The sequence below is a fragment of the Pundamilia nyererei genome, unplaced genomic scaffold (assembly GCF_000239375.1).
Source record: "Pundamilia nyererei isolate P.nyererei 1_Seehausen unplaced genomic scaffold, PunNye1.0 scaffold00025, whole genome shotgun sequence".
Taxonomy (NCBI): Eukaryota; Metazoa; Chordata; class Actinopteri; order Cichliformes; family Cichlidae; genus Pundamilia; species Pundamilia nyererei.
In genome coordinates this window covers 4,576,616-4,594,941 of record NW_005187426.1, presented here as the reverse complement: position 1 = coordinate 4,594,941, position 18,326 = coordinate 4,576,616, and the positions used below count along the sequence as shown (strand labels likewise).

Here is an 18,326-nt window from a genome sequence, read left to right as displayed (position 1 = left end):
ATTGTCATTTATGAAAACAAAACAAAAAATTATTCAGTAGTAATGGATTTATGAGGAATATTCCAGTAGTGTGTTGCGTGTATATTTGGAGTGTTAAAGTGTCTTATCAGCAGACGCGCTGAGCCCCTTTCCAACAGGTCCACTCCTGGACAGAAATGTTACAGTTTAAACTAATTACTCAGGCCACACAGGGCTTTACCCATTCTTTTAATGGGACAAATTGTGTTCTGTTGCCGATCAATTTGTCCTCTGTGCCAGATTTGTCAACCTCCAGTGCCCCTGAGCAGTTACCATTATAAAGCACAAAATAAAATAAAAAAAGGCCTGGCCACTGGACGTGAGTCTTCTGCATGAGTCTTCTGCTAAGGCTCCCCTTACTCTCCTCATCATCAATTACGTCTATATCATTTTCTTTCTGCTGCCCGCTTTAGAAAAGAAATTAAAAAGGGCCATTGTTTTTCTTATCCCCCTGGGATGAAAGCATTTACTACGCTGCTGCACCATACGCAGCCATCCTGCTGATTAGGGAGTGAATAGAATCACAATCGAGGGATGCACTTGGTATTGTCACCTATTATGTGGCCGGTGGCCCTGAATATTGTGCAAAATTAATTTGGTTTCATCTGATGGGATTTTCAACCTTGGAGAGTGCAAAATGTTAATCCTGGCAGGCAAGCGGGTGGACATTGTGGAATGCCTGGCTATTTTACAGGCAAATGTGGACAGGGCACAAACATAGTTGATTGTAAGAGCGCCCTTAACCAGCCCATAAAGATGGTAAGCCAGAGGCACTGGACAGATGAGCAGGAGAGATAGTGATTTTTAAAAGCTGCAGGGCAGGAGAGTTTGGTGTTCAGAGGATGGCGACAACCAGCTCCATTTGTCCTTTTGATCTTGAACACGCAGTATATTGCAGTACAGGTCAGGGCGCAGGTTGTTCAGCTTGGAAAAAAATGCAACTTCTTGTTCTTCTTGCATCAAAAGAGGAGTCTATGTATAAAGTAGCAGAAAGAAAGCAGTTCCCAAGTTTCCTCCAAAATAAAGCAAGATTTGTGAAATATAATTCTAGTCTTCTAAATCAGAGTGGAAACACGATTATCCATGAGATAAATGCATTATTAAGAAATGCATATACTAAAACAGTAGATTAAAATTAAACAGGTTATAGAACTCATGTTATACTGTCTATAGACAGACTGAAAATTACAGGTCTAGTAATAGAAATCTATGATTGACATAAATATGATTCCCCTATATAGTTTCTAAAATACTGAATCATAGACCTCAGGTAATGGTTCTGGAGCGATGAGTCTTCCTTAATGGGAAGATTTTGTTTTAATATGTGCTGAAGGCTGAGCAGTTTTTTCACACCCTTCCTCCATTTCAACACATTCACTATCTTTCCCTCTCTGACAGGTGGAGTTGGACTCGGCCGTGCATGCTCTCCTGCACTAATTTATCCGCTTCTTTAGCTGTAATGAGGCAGAACTGGTAAATGTGGGGACAGCATTGTTAACATTGCTGCTTCACTGGGGAAGAGGAGAAGTCTGACAAATAGCGGAGAAGGATGGAAATGAGGCCTGGGTGCTGTCATACCTCAAAAAATGATGCTTTTAGTCTTTTACTTAGACTGGATCGCTGCCTCTTACTTAAGCTGCAAGCTAGAATATGACATCTTCTAAACCAATTAAACATCAAAGTTTGTGTTGCATCAAGATCGGACTGTTTGGCAATAACAGCTAGAAAGAAAGAAATCAAAAACAAACTAAAAATTAATATGTGAGCCTGATTCTTTATTTATGTATTTTACTGAAAAGTCAATAGAAATTCTGTGGATAAAGTTAATTAACTCGTGTTTTTAGTTTGAGAAGTTCATCGAGAGATTTCACTCTAGTTTCAGACAACGTGATGTTTCATCTTGCTGAAAATCTTTTTGGAGTTAGAGTTGGAGCAGACTGCCTTTTACTTTAAATCCTTTCCTTTCTCCTTTGCTTTCCCTGGTTTTCCTGCCTTGTCCTTAATTTCTCCTTATGTGCCAAAAACAGGCAGGCAATCTACATGCATTTGTTCAAAGACAAAACAAGGGGTAAAGAAAACATGATGTTGCTGAGTTCAGCAAATCACTCTGGCAGAGTAATCAAACACTGCAGTTAATCACACGTGGACAAGTATAAGCCTTGTACTGATTTTAAAAGGCTCTTTACACAGTGACACACGCACACATGCACACACAAACACACACTCAAACATAGGCGATCTGGAAGCAGCCCTTAGGACTTAGGGAACTGAACGACTGACATTTCCAGGAGGGAATTGTTGGAGGAGCAGATGAAAGACAGCCAAGGAGCATGGAAAATAAACATATAAAATAAAGCAAAAGACGAAACAGATAAACTGATGAGTCATCACGAGAGAGAACAACCACTAGAAGAGAATCATTCTTGCATAATTAACACCCGACCATCACCAGGACAAACTCCTCCATCAGCGTGTCCAAAGGATTAACTACGCCACGCTCCTCTTATCTCCCCTATTTCGTTTAAGAAAGAAAATGACCTTGTGCTTGTTTACATGCTGATTAAAGACAGGAGAGAGAGAAGGAGACAGTTAGAAAGTCAAACTGTAATCAGTAGAGTTTGTTAAGTGGAGTATTTTTAGTGGTGCACTCTCAGCAGATACGGCGAGCTGCAGCCAGGCTGTGTCACGGCAGCAATGCAAAAACAACCACCCTGATGCAGCTAACGAGCAATGAGTGGGCTGGGACAAAAAAGATTGTGTGTGTGTGTGTGTGTGTGTGCGCGTGTATGCTTATTTGTGAAAGTGGTGTGTGATAAAAAAGTATGTTTGGTGTGTGGGTGGTTCCATTAGTTAGTCTGCCTGTTTTATTGCACTGGGAATAACTGCTATTTGTGGGCCCCTGTGATTCAGTCCATGTACTATACTTTCTCTGTATCTGTTTGATGTGCATGTGAGGGTTCTTATATTTCCTTTTCGGCAAGAACTCGTCTGAATTTTAGACCTTAGAAGTAAAGGCATTTATGTAGAGATATTTCGGCTTATTTAGGGGGGAAATTTAATGTTCTTCTTTTTTGGTTTGGAATGAAGGGAGTTATATTTGGAAGTATTTCATGTATTCTTGTCAGTGGAACTCTAAACTATCATAAACCACTGGTTCTATTGTGGATAGTTTCTCAACATGAAAGCCACGTTTCTCATAAGTCCTTTCACTTTGTGTTTTTTTCCCCCTAAAATTATTATTGCTTTTGCATCACTGCAGGGGAGCGGTTTCTTTTATTTCATCACAAATAGCTCCAACTCTCTGTGTGATAACATTCTAGTGAAGCTATAAAAAGTCCAATCTGAATTCTGACACAATCTGGTGAGCTGGTGAGATTCAGTGTATATTACAGCTTAAAGGCTGTTAAATGTAACATCTGTACCTGAATGTGTATCATATAATATCAAACTTGTAGACACACCCAGGATAGGACACACCCTTTTAGTTTGAAATCAAAATTTTCCTCCACAGCCAGAAAAAGATAATTTCTACAACTATGCTTAATAACCTGAAATATCCAGATGGAGGGTGCATCAAGATTCTGGGTTCAACCTGTGGGTCACAGTTTCTTTGTGGATGTTGAATGTTGCTCCCCGTGCCTGGGGTGCTTCTGATGCAGAAACTCTGCTCACTTCATAGAGTCCGAAGTATATATCAGGTGAATTGGTGATTTTTAAATTGGCTGTAGGTATGAGTGTTTGTCTCAGTTGAAGGGAAGACTCCAACCTTTTTGCAAAAATAGTTCTTACAAGACAAGAAACGCTTTCAGTCAGTTTTAAGGAAGTAATATAATTTTTCTCTTCTACCATTTAATGATACCTATGTTCTCTATCTTCTATATAAAAAATACACACTACTTGAGCTTTGTGTAATGGAGGGTAGACTGGACAAGTAACGATTTTGTTCTTTTGCTACCTTGATTCAGTAACCACTTTGGTGGAAACGGTGATAATGACTAGGGATTAAATGCTTTTTTAAATTGTAAAGTACATGAATAACAATAAACAAGCAAAATAAAAATAAATCCTCAGTAAAATAAATGCTAAATTTCAATGGTGGTAAATTATTTTAGAGAATGAAATAGATTTGCTTCAAATGAAAGAGTTAGCAAATCTGCTAACAATTAGAACAACAATTGGAAGTCAGCAAATGAAAATTACTCCTGATAGCGTTCCCATACTGTGCAAGTTTCTGGTGTAATTGTAACTGGAAGTACCACTCATATAATATTTTCTCATCAGACTAGACTACATAGCCAGGCAAGATAATGAAAAAAAAGGATATAGGTGCAAGGTAAAATGAGGGTTTGCAGGCTCCTGCTTTTTTCCATTCAGTCAGCCCCGCCACTGAAAAACTGGGAAAACTCTGTGAGGTGTCAGAAATAGCACCAACGCTAACACCTCACCTTTTTCTTATTAATACACGACTCCCATAGTCACCTCCCTATGACTCACACAGACACACACACTCTACAGGTGCACAAACAATGCATCACTTATCAAGAAACTACACAAGGCTGGTGAGCATACAGCTCATCAAAATACAAAGACACCTGTGCTGCAACACCCTCTCTCTCTCCTCTCTCTCTCACACACACACTACATTTTCAGATCAATATTGCATTACTGCAGTATGTTCTCCTCTGAGAGGTTACTGTGATAGGTGAAGGGTGTGGGTAGAAACCGTCTCTTCTGTCTGTACAGTGGCCAGGCACATGGGGCAGATCTGAGGAGACTTCACAGCTCTGACAGCGAGTTTCACCTACCAGCTTCATCGCTGTCGCTCTCCTGTCTCATCCAAGGCTTCTGGATACAGCCTATGATCATTTATAGAGCATGTGTATGGTATATAGAGTGCGTGTCTGTGTGTTCAAGCATGCTTGCTTGTTACACAGTGAGCAATATTGATTTATGGTCAATTTGTAAATGTCCTACAAAGTTTTGTATTCTTCGTATGGAAACATCTGCCCTTTTGATTATTAGATGTCCATAATTTTCTGGTAATACTTGAAGACATGCAACAGCCACTACATGTACACATTAAAGTCTCTTTATTTTAGTGTAAAGTAATGTTTAGGTTATGGTTTTGCTTATTTTACAACTAATAGACTTTAGAATATATTTGGTGCGATATTAGATTACTTATATCAATAAACACATGCTCACACTAAAAAAAAAAACCCCATTTAAGCTTATGTGTGTGCTCAGGTCATGTGTGTGAGCATATCTTTATGCATGCTATTCAGGTTAGTGTGTGTGTGGACCAGAAGGAGTGGAGTCCTTGATGCTGACTGAAGCTCCAGCTTTTCCATTTAAACTGTATCATTAAAACGGGTAGAGAGGCGAGGGAGACGACCTCTCCATACCTCATAAAGTGTGAGTGCTATGCCAGGCGAAGTGCCACGCACCGCTGCGTTTACGGTGAGCCAAGCACACTTTTTACACACTTTGCCCTCTCCCTCTCTTTCTCTTGAATCGCTTTCATGGCTATCTGTTTATATGGTATTACTCACTTTCTGCTTTCCTATTTTTTCTAGTTTGCCCCTGCTAAGTATTGACCGGTATTTCAACTGCCCCCCCCCCCCAAATTCCCGCTCCCCCTTTTTTTTCTGTCAAATTTCTCCAACAAGGAGTTGGAGCGTAACATTGAAAGGGTATAATCAATGGAAAAGCACCACTTAGGGAGCCCATTTGATGCATACTGTAGGGCAGAGTTGATTCAAGGGTGTAGATTGAGTCAAGCCTCATTTCATATCCTCCCCAATTAGTCATCCAGCTTGTGCCCTCTATAACCCTCTATTCTCAAGAAGCACCAGGCCAGACGGGCTCTCGTTTTGCACTATACTATGGATGAGTTAATTTTTTTCTTACCCTCTTAGTCCCAGAGCTTTTTCTACAAGAAGATATGGACCATATTCTTTTTTTCTCTCTTTCACTCACTTTCCTCTCTCTTGTACTATGATAAGCTAAGGCAGACAACCCTCTCCGCTCACCTCTACGTCTCCTTTCTCACCTCCTCCGTCACTCCATTGCACTTGCACCTCTCCAACTTTGCCAGCCGTCCACCTATTTTCACTCCGTCATAAATCTCTACACAAATCCTACTTAAACCTGCATCAGCAGCTGTCCTTAAAACTCCATTATCTACAATTACTTCAGCATTAGGGAGCCACAACACACCTGCCCCTACATAAAAGTGCCCTCACCTAAAAATATTAAACCTGCCCAAAAGGGATTTGTGCGATTTTATTTTATTTTTTTCTCCTTTTGTTGTACCTGCAGTGCAGTTGCCCTCACAGTGAGGATTGTGAACCAAAATGCCAACAGTCTGGATTAATGCTTCTGATTAGTGAGCGGGTCTGTGAATGTGAGCTGTGTGCACAGTATTTAGATGGCTGAGTTTCCCAGTGGGATCACAGGAGAGGGGTCAGTGGCTCTGTATTATTATGCCAATAGGCTGGAGTGTGTTTGTGTGTGTATGTGTTCATTTGCATATTTATTTGACTGACTGTGTACATATGCAATGACTACACACCTATGACAAAAGTAGTATGTATTCTACTTATTTATTCAACCTGCTTCCTTTTTTAAAAAACGTTTCATGAACAAACAATATGAATTTAAAAGTTTTCTCATTCTCATCTGGGCCATTGCTATAAAACAAACAAAACATATATACTTAAAATATAAACTATTCTTCCAATTCATATATCTAAAAGAGACAATAATAATAATGTACACTGCAAATTGCAAAGGTTTCCCTTTAGTGCATTGCTCTCACTGAATTACTGTAGCACTTTTCATTTCTTTCCCCATAGGGAAGTTTCAATCAGTGCTATGAGAATGTTTAAGAACATATCTGATAATTTGCTTGTACAAATGAGTTTAATGGTCAAATTTCCTAATCCCATTCTGACAAAGGAAGAGATCATTGCTGGTAATTGTGTAAGACAGCTGCCAGAAGCTACACTCAGAGATACTTACACAAAAGACGTTTTTCAAGTTTGCATGTCTACTTGCTTGCGTATGTAGTGTGTAAGATACTCAAGGCCAGGGGATGCATGGTGTGAGTGTTGGTAATGGACGTGTAGGGAGACTGGCTGGTGGGGGCAAAGTGAGGAGGGGGGTTGAGCGGATTCAGTTGTAGGTAGCCTGATCTGCTCTGATTGACAGTGATGGTAGATAAGGTGCTTGCGGAGAAGGGAATGTGAGCAGAGCTGCAGGCAAAGATAAGGGCCAAGATTAGCACCCTGCCACGTCACACACAGTGAGACAGAGAGGCAGAGAGGGCGACTCCAGCGGAGGGTGAAAGATTGAGATGTTGACGTGGAAAGGTATTGGCTACACTGAATACAATGGGCAACCAAGAGTAAAGGCTGAGATTATTGTATGTATATGTGTCTGAAAGAGGATGTGTGTGTGTGTGTGTGTGTGTGTGTGTGTGTGTGTGTGTGTGTGTGTGTGTGTGTGTGTGTGTGCACGCGCAATTGTTCACTAGACCATGTCCCAGGTAGCATGCATGCACCCTCCTGAGTTGAGGTAGTCTTGTTGGGGGCTTTAAAGAGGAGAGCAACTAATCAGCTCATAATCCAAACGGCAACCGTTTCCAGGGCAACACAGCTGTACATTCATGCGTGGCAAACATACAGTGTCTCCCTTATGTCTGGCTTTCTCTTCATGCTTCTTTTTACCTCTTTTTGACCTGTTCTTTTCTTCTTTCCCTGAACTGTCAATAAAGTCCTTTTTCACCTCTAATTCTTTACTCACCCTGTCTTTGTTCATGTCTCTCTCTTGCTATTTTCTTTTCTATCATTTTTTCCTCTGCTGTAAACACCTGTCCTGCACCTTTGACTTTCCCTGCAATTTTTAATCTGCACAATTTTTTTTCCTCCTTTGTCCCTAACCCCACATAATGCAAATTTTGTCAAATCTCTCTTCTCTATTTCCCCTGTCTAGCTATTCTTTCTTCAGCCTTTTTGTCTTTCACTCTCTTTTTTACATTTCTGTCTTTTACGTGTTTCCTTCTATCTCCTTAACTGTTTATTCGCCTCCTATTTTCCTTGCGTAAACACAAGACTCCATCTCTCCTTTCTTGTTCTGCTTTCTACTTTTTAATTTCCTTTTCTCCCCCGCCTTTCTCCTGTTTTTTTATTTTCTCTCTCCCTCCCTTTTTCCTGTAAACTCTCTTTGTCTTCACCCCTCCTTCCTTCGCTCATGCCAGGGGGTCCAGCGTTGGTGTATTTGTGCAGTGATGTTGGAGGCCTTGATGATCACTCTCTAGGAGATGATTATGTGGTCAGCGCCCTGCAGCCTCCTCTCCTGCCCTGCACGGTTGGAGCTCTGCTCTGCTTCTGTATGTCTTAGTGAGTGTGTGCTTGTGTGTGTGCATGGAAGAACACACTATATGGATATAAGATAATTTTGTAGTTTGCTTTGGTTGTGAACATTGTTCTCAACGATCCCTTAATAGGGACTGCTGATAAATATGCATCCAAGGACTGTTGTATTACGGTGCACTGTAAGAATGCATTTTCTTCTGTCAAGAAAGTCTTTCAGGAATCGATACAATTTGATCATTATAATATGTTTAATTTAATAATTTGACCATTTCAATATTGATGAATGTTGCTTACATTGTACCGAGTAACCTTTTGCTAAATCTAGGTTGTCTTTGTGTTGCTGTATGTGGGCACTCTCCCTCTTTCTTTGTCTAAGCCTAAGCCACATGTCTTTCCCCCACCGTCTGTCTGGAAAGGAGCTGAGCAATGCTCTCGAACACCGATGTAAATGACACAAAACTGTAAACAAACAACACACAACCCACACGCTCTCAAGCTTTGTTTGCCCCTGTAATGCCATTACTTTCTCTGTCGCTCTCTCTCCTTCTGTTGACCTCTGTCTGTTTTTCTCCAGCTCTTCTTCAGCACCCCTCCAAACTATCGAGCCCCACCCTAAGCACAAACACAGATGCTTGGCGCCTCTGGCATTTTGACTAGCTGCTATATTTTTACCACACCAAGCTGTCTGATTACTCTGCTGTTAATGTGAAAAAGGTGTTGGTCGTGGTGTTCTAGCCAGCCAAATTACTCCATCGCCTCTATCACTCACTCTTGGAGCAATGGCCTGGCAGTGCTCATCGCTTTCACCTAGGAGCACAAACAGAGGTTGGGCTGCGCCTCCATGCCACAGAGACAATCGATTGCTTTCATAAAATAAAATGGTGGACATGAAAGGAGCTTGATAAATGGCAGGCTATTTGGCCCTAATTGCAACCCTTTAAAATGTCTTGGTGATGATTTGAACAGGCTTCGACTGAAGTTACTGAGATCAAAGTGAAGAGAAAAAGATTAAAACGCACTGGCTGGCTGCGTCTTAACCGCATGTCTCCGACTTGTGACCCCACATGGCCTCTAGCTCAGAGAAACGGCTGATATTCCTCACCTTACAGCCAAATAAATCAAAGTCTCCACAGAAAGCTGTCTTATCATGAGTTATGCCAGTTCCAGATCCTGTTGCAGTTAATCATCATCCTTCAGCCTCAGCCTCATTATGGCTTACTTGCTCTGAATAAACATAGAAAGATGGTAGTTGAAGTAAATGTGAGGGTTGGGATTAGGGTGTTCATGAGTAGCATGCACGGTCAAAACCTACAGCTGTCAGACATATGAGCTACGAACCCATGCAGAGAGAACAAATATTGATAAAGATAGATGACAGTCAAACAAAGGTAGAATCACTGTTAGAGTAACATGGACGGTGAGGGTGTGTATGTATGTGGGTGGGTGGGAAGGGTGGTGGGGGGTGATAGAGATAAATGGGGCTAGATCAGAAGGAGCCATTAGAACGACGGAGGGTAGCAAGAAAGGGGAGCGAGAAGAGGAGAGACGGCGCTGGTCTGCCTAGCATCCCCTGAGCCGAGTCTGAGACGATGTTTAATCAGGCCAGTGAACCTATGAGACTGAGGTCACCCCGGCACACTCATTAGACTTGATGGGAGCACTGTACCACGACAGATGAGTGCAATCTTTACTCTGTTCATCCATCTCTAAAAACACACACATATAATCACCTCACCCGCCCAGTCCCCTCCACCCCACCCCATCCCACTCGCCCAGCCCTACCTTGCCCCGAACCCCTCATTTCTTCACTTCGCATGTGCACTCAGGGACAACCACATTCTTACTTGTTATCTAACTTCTGGTTTTGGCAGACACACTGTATGTAAGCAATAGTTGGGTGAACACCAGTGATCTTCAGGAAAGATGAGCCTCATAACTCATAAAGTGGTTGAAAGGAAATGACTGAAATGGATAACTGAGAGCTTGTGAGAATAAGTAAAAGAAAAACAAGGCTTCAAAATACACAATCAGATTAACAGTAGTCAGTTATCCGAAAGCTGCATTTGCTACAGCAGTCTTTTAAATGTGTTTATAAAAACTAAACACATTTAGTTAACATTTGCTCCCATATGAGAAGGCCAATTAGGCCTCTTGGACCAAACAGGTTGGGGACAAGGGAGGTGATTAGGTGTTAGAGAAAGATATTTGCTGAAGCTGAGCACACAGTATTGAATGGCTTCCCCACCTACAGTAAGGAGCAGAGATTTATTGCCTAGCAAATGACAACCCACAGCATATGCCAAAGAGTTAATTACATGCCAACCTATCACAAGAGTTACATGACAAAATAGATTTGGCACTGGCAGCCAAAGATGGAATCAGTAGGAAGAAGAAGCATTGATAAAAAATAAATAAAAAATAAAAAAATAGGGGTGTTGGCATCGGTGCTGCAACAACTGAGAATTTTCTAGTAATGATAACAAACATTTAGTTTGCATGGAGAAACTTCCACAAATAAGCATCAAGCATATCAGACAGATTAGCCTGCAGTGCTGTTATTGCATCCAGTATTACAAAGAAAGACAATAAGTATAGTGTCTGTGTTTTATTGCTTTTGTTCCCTTTCTCTGACTTCACCACCCCACCAGTTGGAAATATCCGCTGTTTATATTACAGCACTTCTTTTGCTGGATGTTGGTTATTGAAACTGGCAAGGACGAGAACTGTCAATATAATGAGACAATATTCACACCTCATGCACTGTAGACAATACAGTGAACACAGGGCTGCATAGACATCCCAGAGCAAACAGGAATTTCATTGCCATTGTGCAAAAGGAAGCTTACCTTTGTGAAAGAAAAGAGTGAATAGAGTATACTTTATATTTTCTTACGGGGAGAGGAGAGAGATAGCCTATAAATCCTGATCGTGACAGCCATGTAAATATTTATGTTCACAAGCCAGACTGAGACTAACAGCAGAGGACATTGTGACTTGGGAACTGGGAATGTAGCCCTACCGTGCTCAGCACGTTAACTCAATATTCATCTTCCTCCCTCGCTCTATTTATCCCAGTATCCACGCTGCAGACCACACATGTTTATTCATTATTGACCTCTGACTGCCTCAACTGTGGAAGCCGTGAGCCCTGAAGGCCGGTGTGATGGCACAGTGAAGCTTACAAAAATGAGAGGTAGTGAATATAGACGCAAGCAGCCATTTGTTTGTTTCTTTCTTTGTTTGCCTCATTTTTTACTTGTATTGTAGATCTGCCAGCTCTCTTCAGGATTTCAGAACTGGTATCCTTGAGGGCAAGAGCATGGATGGTGGTGAATAGAATCTTTTAGCATTTGTTGCAGTTTAATGTGGTGCTGATAAAGATTTGCCACTAATAACTTTGGACTTACTAAGAATGAAAAGAAGGTATTGTTCTCTACGTTTGTTTCCTTTTAAGATTAGTAACTCACTTTGGTCCAGACTAGGATATCTCAACTACTGTCAGATATATTGCCAACTTTTGCAAAGGTCATCATTGTTTAATACATGTATATTTCAGGGTCACATGAGAGCTGGCGCCTATCCCAGCTGACACTGGGTGAGAGTCAAGGTACACCTTCAACAGCTCGTTAGTGTTTAGCATTATTGACATATCAAAATACTTTCTCACCCAACATGCTTGAGTATGATGGCGCACAGGCTAAACATTGTATCTAGTAATCACCAGTGACAATTGTCCCATTGTCACTGGGCTTATGTGAGAAGTATTGGCATTTGTCACAAAACACCCTTTTGCCTTATCTATTCAGTCCTCTTTGAGAAAATAAGTGAAAGTCTTAAAAGAATTTTTAAAAATGTTGTCAAGTCACAAAGCAGCTGTGTAATAACTTTGTCTGGATAGAAGACAGTTATAGTTAGAAATATCAAATTAAAGAAAAGGGAAGCTAAGCTTATCATGTTCTAGCAGCAATGCCACTTTTAAGACAAAAACTAGTTTCATCCCAGTGTTTGTACCTGTTGTTTCAACTTGCATTTGAGCACGAATTCTCTATTGCAACGGCTGCAATTTTAACAACAATCCAGTATGTGTAGTTAATCCTTGGACTATAGTATGTGGATGTTTGTGTTTGTATGCCTGTGTGAGCATGAATCTGTGTGTGTGTGTGTGTGTGTGTGTGTGTGTGTAAGATGAGGGGACTGCTCCGGCCGCTGGGAGACAGGGGATCTAACGAGGATGTATGGCTGTTTCAGCATCCATCTGCAGACATTTTTCTACCGTCATTCACTCCTGTCTACCAGCAACACACCACATCCACCTCTCCACACACATACACTCCAACAGCAATCCTCCTTATGCCATTATGTCCAGTATTATAGCATTCTCCCAGAGTTGACATATCAGAGGTGTGCTTGGAATCCAAAGCTGCATTTGCCTGAGATTCATTGTAGCCCTTACAAAAGAAGTAAAAACTGTTGGTCTTTTAAGCAGCTTGTGTCCCAACTCTGCCTTGCCTGTGGGTTATTTAGATATGGATTTAGTTTGGTTTCAAGTATTCAAGCATAAAAAAAGGTTCAATTATCATCCAATTTCTTCATTGAGCTTGTTAATTAGCTGAGTTTAATTTTTATGTAAAAAAATATGAAGTTTGAGCTGAGTGCTTAGGTATAGCTTTGAGTACTTATACCAGCATCAAGTGTTGGGTTATTATATCTCCGAAGCAGATCTTAAGACACCAGGTTGCACCATGCTGGAAAACTGACATGGAGTTTTAAACAGACCATATGCCTTCTTATTGTAAATAAGAGTGATATGAAATGAAATAACACACACACACACACACACACACACACACACACACTTTTGTGTTGCTTTTTTGTGATTCTGATGCGTGATTAATTCGTTGGAGCAATTCTTTACACAATTTCCAAAATGATTTGATTGGATTCAGATCCTCACGCCTTTTTATAATAGCCATGTTCACAAATAACCTATTTAAAATGGACAGGAACAATTCTTGGTAGTTGATCCTTTTATTCTATCCACAGATTTAAATAAGAAAATTAAAGCAGAGTACAAACTGTTTAAGTCATTCATATCAGTGTTTGAGTAGGTTCCTGGTGTTTTGAGGCAGGTTTGACAGTAAAGACACCTGTTGATTTGCACTAATTTAGTCATTTCCTTTACAGCATGGACTGATTTTAAAAAAAAGATTGGGAAAGGGATTGAATTTCATAAGTGTACTTACATGCAATTTATGTTTTGGAGCATTATAGTTAAGTAAAGCTCATTTCCTGATTTTGTTTTTATTCAGGATAAGCTGTTTTTATGCACCTTCATATTCCCACCCTGAGAACCAATGCAAACACAAACTGACAGACTATTACCATGTAAACAGAAATTACACAGATGGCAAATTGGATGAAGTGTTTGCTCGACCCAGCTTTAGAGATACCATTTCCATCCACTTACACTTTTAGAGGTTTTAAAAACACACAAACAAAGAGACAAACACTAACAAAAAATAAATTGTGAGTCATGTTTGTGGCAATAGTTGTGTTTCATAACTTAAGCAAAACAAGCTTTCTGGACACTTTATTACAGGCATCATGCTAGTACGATATATTAGCATAGCATAGTTGCTGTACATTTGTTGATTGCACATTCATGAAGCTATTCTCCCATTCCACCACATCCCAATAGTGCTCTGTTGGAGTGAGTGAGTCAACTCATTGTCGTTTTCAAGAAACCAGTTCGAGATTATGTGAGATCTGTGACGTGTTATCCTGGTGGAACATGGTGTGCAGGCAGGTATACATGAAAAACGACATTTATAAAGCCCTATTCAAGTACTCCAAAACAGTTCACATGAGTCACTTTTCTACTGCCCCTGGATGCAACAATGAGTTTAAAAAAAAAAGAGTTGTTAAAAAAAACACGCATGTACTCTCTGTCTCTTTTGCAGTAAGTGGTTTTTCACTTGGCTAGCTGAAATCCACCTATTATCCTTAATGTTAGTGTTTGTAGAGCACTTTTGAATGAGGACCGTGTGGAGAGCTTGTCTGAGTTAGGTGCACCGGTGGTTCACCAGACCAACAAGCTGAAGTCAGACACTCAGATTTTTTTCTCATCAGGCCAGTACTGCCGTCCCACAATATGCTGGCAAAATGCGATCATCACTATTTCATGCAATAAAATAGTCTCCTTTTTTTTTTTGTGGCACACATCAATCTGTTTCCCCTGTGGAAATGCTGATGGATGTCAGGATTCCGGATGGTGCTTTGGTAAAAAATCCTATTTGTGGTGTGATGGACATGTAATAATCTGTTACACTGTAAACTGTTGAGGTGTTCTTGGGGGGAAAAAAAGACTATTTTATTACATAAAATACCATTGATCACCTACCAGCCCTATTTTTTTTTTCACTGAGTTACCTATTCTTATTCTAGTTAGCTAACTAAGTAATATAAGTCTGTTTAGCAGCAACCAGTCAACAAACCCAACATGTTTTGTACTGGCACAGGATGCTGCCAGTACACTTATTTCTTAAATCCAGTTTCACAGACAGTGTTAACTCTATAACAGTTTGTTAGAGTAGGGCTCCATGGTGTAAATTAACCTTTGTGGATGTTGTGTTTCATGTCCACTTTAAATAATACTCAGCCTGTAATAGTGGGCACATAGTGTACCTATTGAGTATCCCCCACACCATCACTACCAGCCTGAACCACTACCATCCGAATGTTACAGCAGATATCGAGACTCATCAGATCAGGCAACATTTTTCCAGTCATCAGTCCAATTTTGATGAGCTTGAGTGAACTGTAACCTCAGTTACAGTTCTTATCTGATATTAGTGGTGTTGTCTTCACCTAGTAACTGCTGTTGCTCATCCTGTGAGTGAGAGATGCTCTTCTGCATACCTAAATTGTAACAAGTGGTTATTTACTGTTGCCTTCCCTTCAGCTCAAAGCAGTTTGCCCATTCTCCTCTGACGTCAACGAGGCATTTTATTCCAGAGAACTGTTGCCTACAGGGTATTTTCTCTTTTTCAGACCATTCTTTGCAAAGCCCTGATATGGTTAAGTGGGAAAATCCAAGGAGATCAGTTGTTTCTAAAATACTCAGACACCAACAACCATGCCATGTTCAAAGTAACGTAAACAATCTCTTTTTTCCCCCAATCTGCCGCTCAGTTTGAACTTCAGCATGTTGTCTTCACTGTGTCTACATACGTAAATGCATTGAGTTGCTGTCATATTATTGGCTGATTAGATATTCCCATTAACAAGTGGTTGAAAAGGTACACCTAAAATGTCGCTTTGTGTATGGTTAACTTTAAGTATAATAATAACAATAATAATAGTAACATTTTGAAATCAATAAAGTACTTTTTTTAAAAAAATGGTGTACAAATAAATAAGGAGCATTTAGAAGGATACATGGAAACACAGTGTGACAAAGTTATCGGGTTATTTAACCGAACAAATGTTAGAATCGTTATAATTACAAGACAGTACAAGTTTTCAGATTACATATGGATATCCTGTAAACAACAACGTACGTGTTGTGCACTAAGATATGTGGCCTGTCACAATATACACAGCACTGCACATATACAATAAATACTTCTTTGAAGGTATCTTTAACAACCCAAATGCCACTTGGCAATAGAGAGGATTATATTAAAGGTCTGTAGTTGTTTACCTGCTCATTTGTTGTACCAGAAAATAACACCAAATTAAATTTCACAGTCTGTGCTTAAACCTCAGCTAATCCGAATATTGAGCTGAGAAGTGCATTTTAATTAAAGTCCTGGGATCACAGCATAGATCTGGTCTGATTCGGGTGAAAGGTAAAAACCACACTGAAAGACAACAACATTCATATCAGATGGTGTCTTTTAAATCAACCAACAGCAGCAAGACAGGCTGATTTGCATCTACTGTACAAACACAATTGGTGTCTTTTTTTTTCTGCTGTCTGTGGGAAGTACTGCTGCTCAGTAAGTTCTGCTTCTCTCATTACTCATAATAATGCAAGTTAGCATATTTTATCAGCCAAAACAAAGCAATCTGATTAAAAACAAATTACGACAGCACTGTTTGTTTGGAGGGCTAAGACATTAGGCCAACATATTCAGCTCAATTACTGTATGACTTGTCTAGCTTAATGAATGAAATTGTCAGAGACCAAAATTGTCTGTGTTTGAGATGAATAACACACATAGCATTCATTTGTCATTCTGAGTTTCTTTAACGTCCTCTTATCTTCTCGCCTATCTAAAACTCAGCAATACACAGCTGTGTTCCACAACAAAAATATGCAGAAGACACTGATGAGACATTGGAAACTGATATGTCTGTGATACGCCTGAGATACTAATAGTGAATTTGTACCAAGCTGCAAACTATTGCTCTGACTTGGGTGACGCCATTGTCAGCAGTAGTGTGACAGGTCATCATATCTCTTCTCTTCTCTTCAAACAAAAAACAAATAAACAAAAACAGAAAACAAACAAAACAGAAACAATAGCAGTGGGCTTTACTGAGGTCTTTTGCAGATGCCAAATTGAATCAAACAATATCAGCATGCAAGTGAAACACCCAGGACAATAATGTAATATTTGTCACACACAGTTTATGCATTCACACTGACATATCCCAGCACAGCACACAGTTTCACAAACATGCACACAGGCTCTCAAGTCCCTAAGCTTCTTTTGCCCCTGATGGGAGACAGTGCCTTGCCGGTAGTGGTGATAAAACATTTCCAGGCTGTTCAGCCCAGCCCTAACCTCCTGCCTGTGTCTCTTCTGGCTCCACAGACCCAAGCCCCTGCTGGTTAAATCTATCGATCCTCACAGCCACACAGCTACACCCAAGACAAAGCTTCTGTCTTCCCTGTTCTCTCTGAGTGAGTCAGAGTAAAAGCTGAATTCTCTGCCAGGTTTATTCCCTCTGGTGTGTCAGCAGTGTGGATCTGAAAGATGTCTGTTCTGTTGTCAACGTGAATATGTGTGTGTCTTGTCTAGACCATTGGCATAGGTCTAACACATTTAATACTGAATGCGCATGTTTTCTCACTTTGACGAGCATACGAGATATGTTTATGATGGACGGTCAGGGCCATGTCTATGCCCTCCAAGTCTGATTGCAATTAAAAGGCATGGGGAAGGACTGTGTTAAAATGGCACTTAAGGAGCTGGGAGCTCAGCTGGCTAGACCCATTTCTGTTAGAGTGGCCACTGACGACTCCCAATTCTCTCAACCAATTATCTGAGCACTCATCTATACACAGCGGGACCACTCCCCTCCCTTGACCAATCAGATATTTGACTGCCTTAGGTTAGTTACCATGGCATATTAGTCCAGCATCTCAAAACAAAATCAAAAGCAGTTTGGGGAAAGTGGATGAACATTATTGCAGCTTGAGCTACATCGAGAATTCGACATATACCTTTTGCCACACTGCAATTCCCATTTTTAGCATTGTTAGTTCTATTGCTGGGTGGGTAATCACATTATTTTTTTCTGTAATGTGGTAATGTGATGCATTACTGTACTAAACTCAGTAATCACATTACAGTTACAGTTGTCAGTGATCTGTGGTTCTGCAGTGATCTGTGTGATGGGTTGATGGAAAAACACTTGTGAAAAGTGCTTGTTTTTCCAGCACTTGCTACAGACAGCTTGTATGCATAGGGGGTCTACAACTTTTGAGACGTGTGATATGGACATTCCTTCTTTTTTTCATTTCTTTTTTTCACAAATGGACAGCAAAGTGATGGTAAAGTGCAAACTGTGCTCAGGGCAGAAACAACTGCTAACAGGACATCAACTCTTTTTAAACATCTGCGAAGACAAGACGCTAATGCAAAGCTAGCAGTGAAATACTCTGCTGCAGGTAACAAATAAGAAAGCAAGCTTTTGGCA

The 18,326-nt window shown here is 40.4% G+C and overlaps 1 protein-coding gene across 1 annotated transcript in view; it reads left to right on the top strand.

Moving 5' to 3' along the window:
• Nucleotides 1-18,326, top strand: part of celf6 (CUGBP Elav-like family member 6) — a 145,027-nt gene that overhangs the window by 16,078 nt on the left and 110,623 nt on the right. The window lies entirely within an intron of this gene.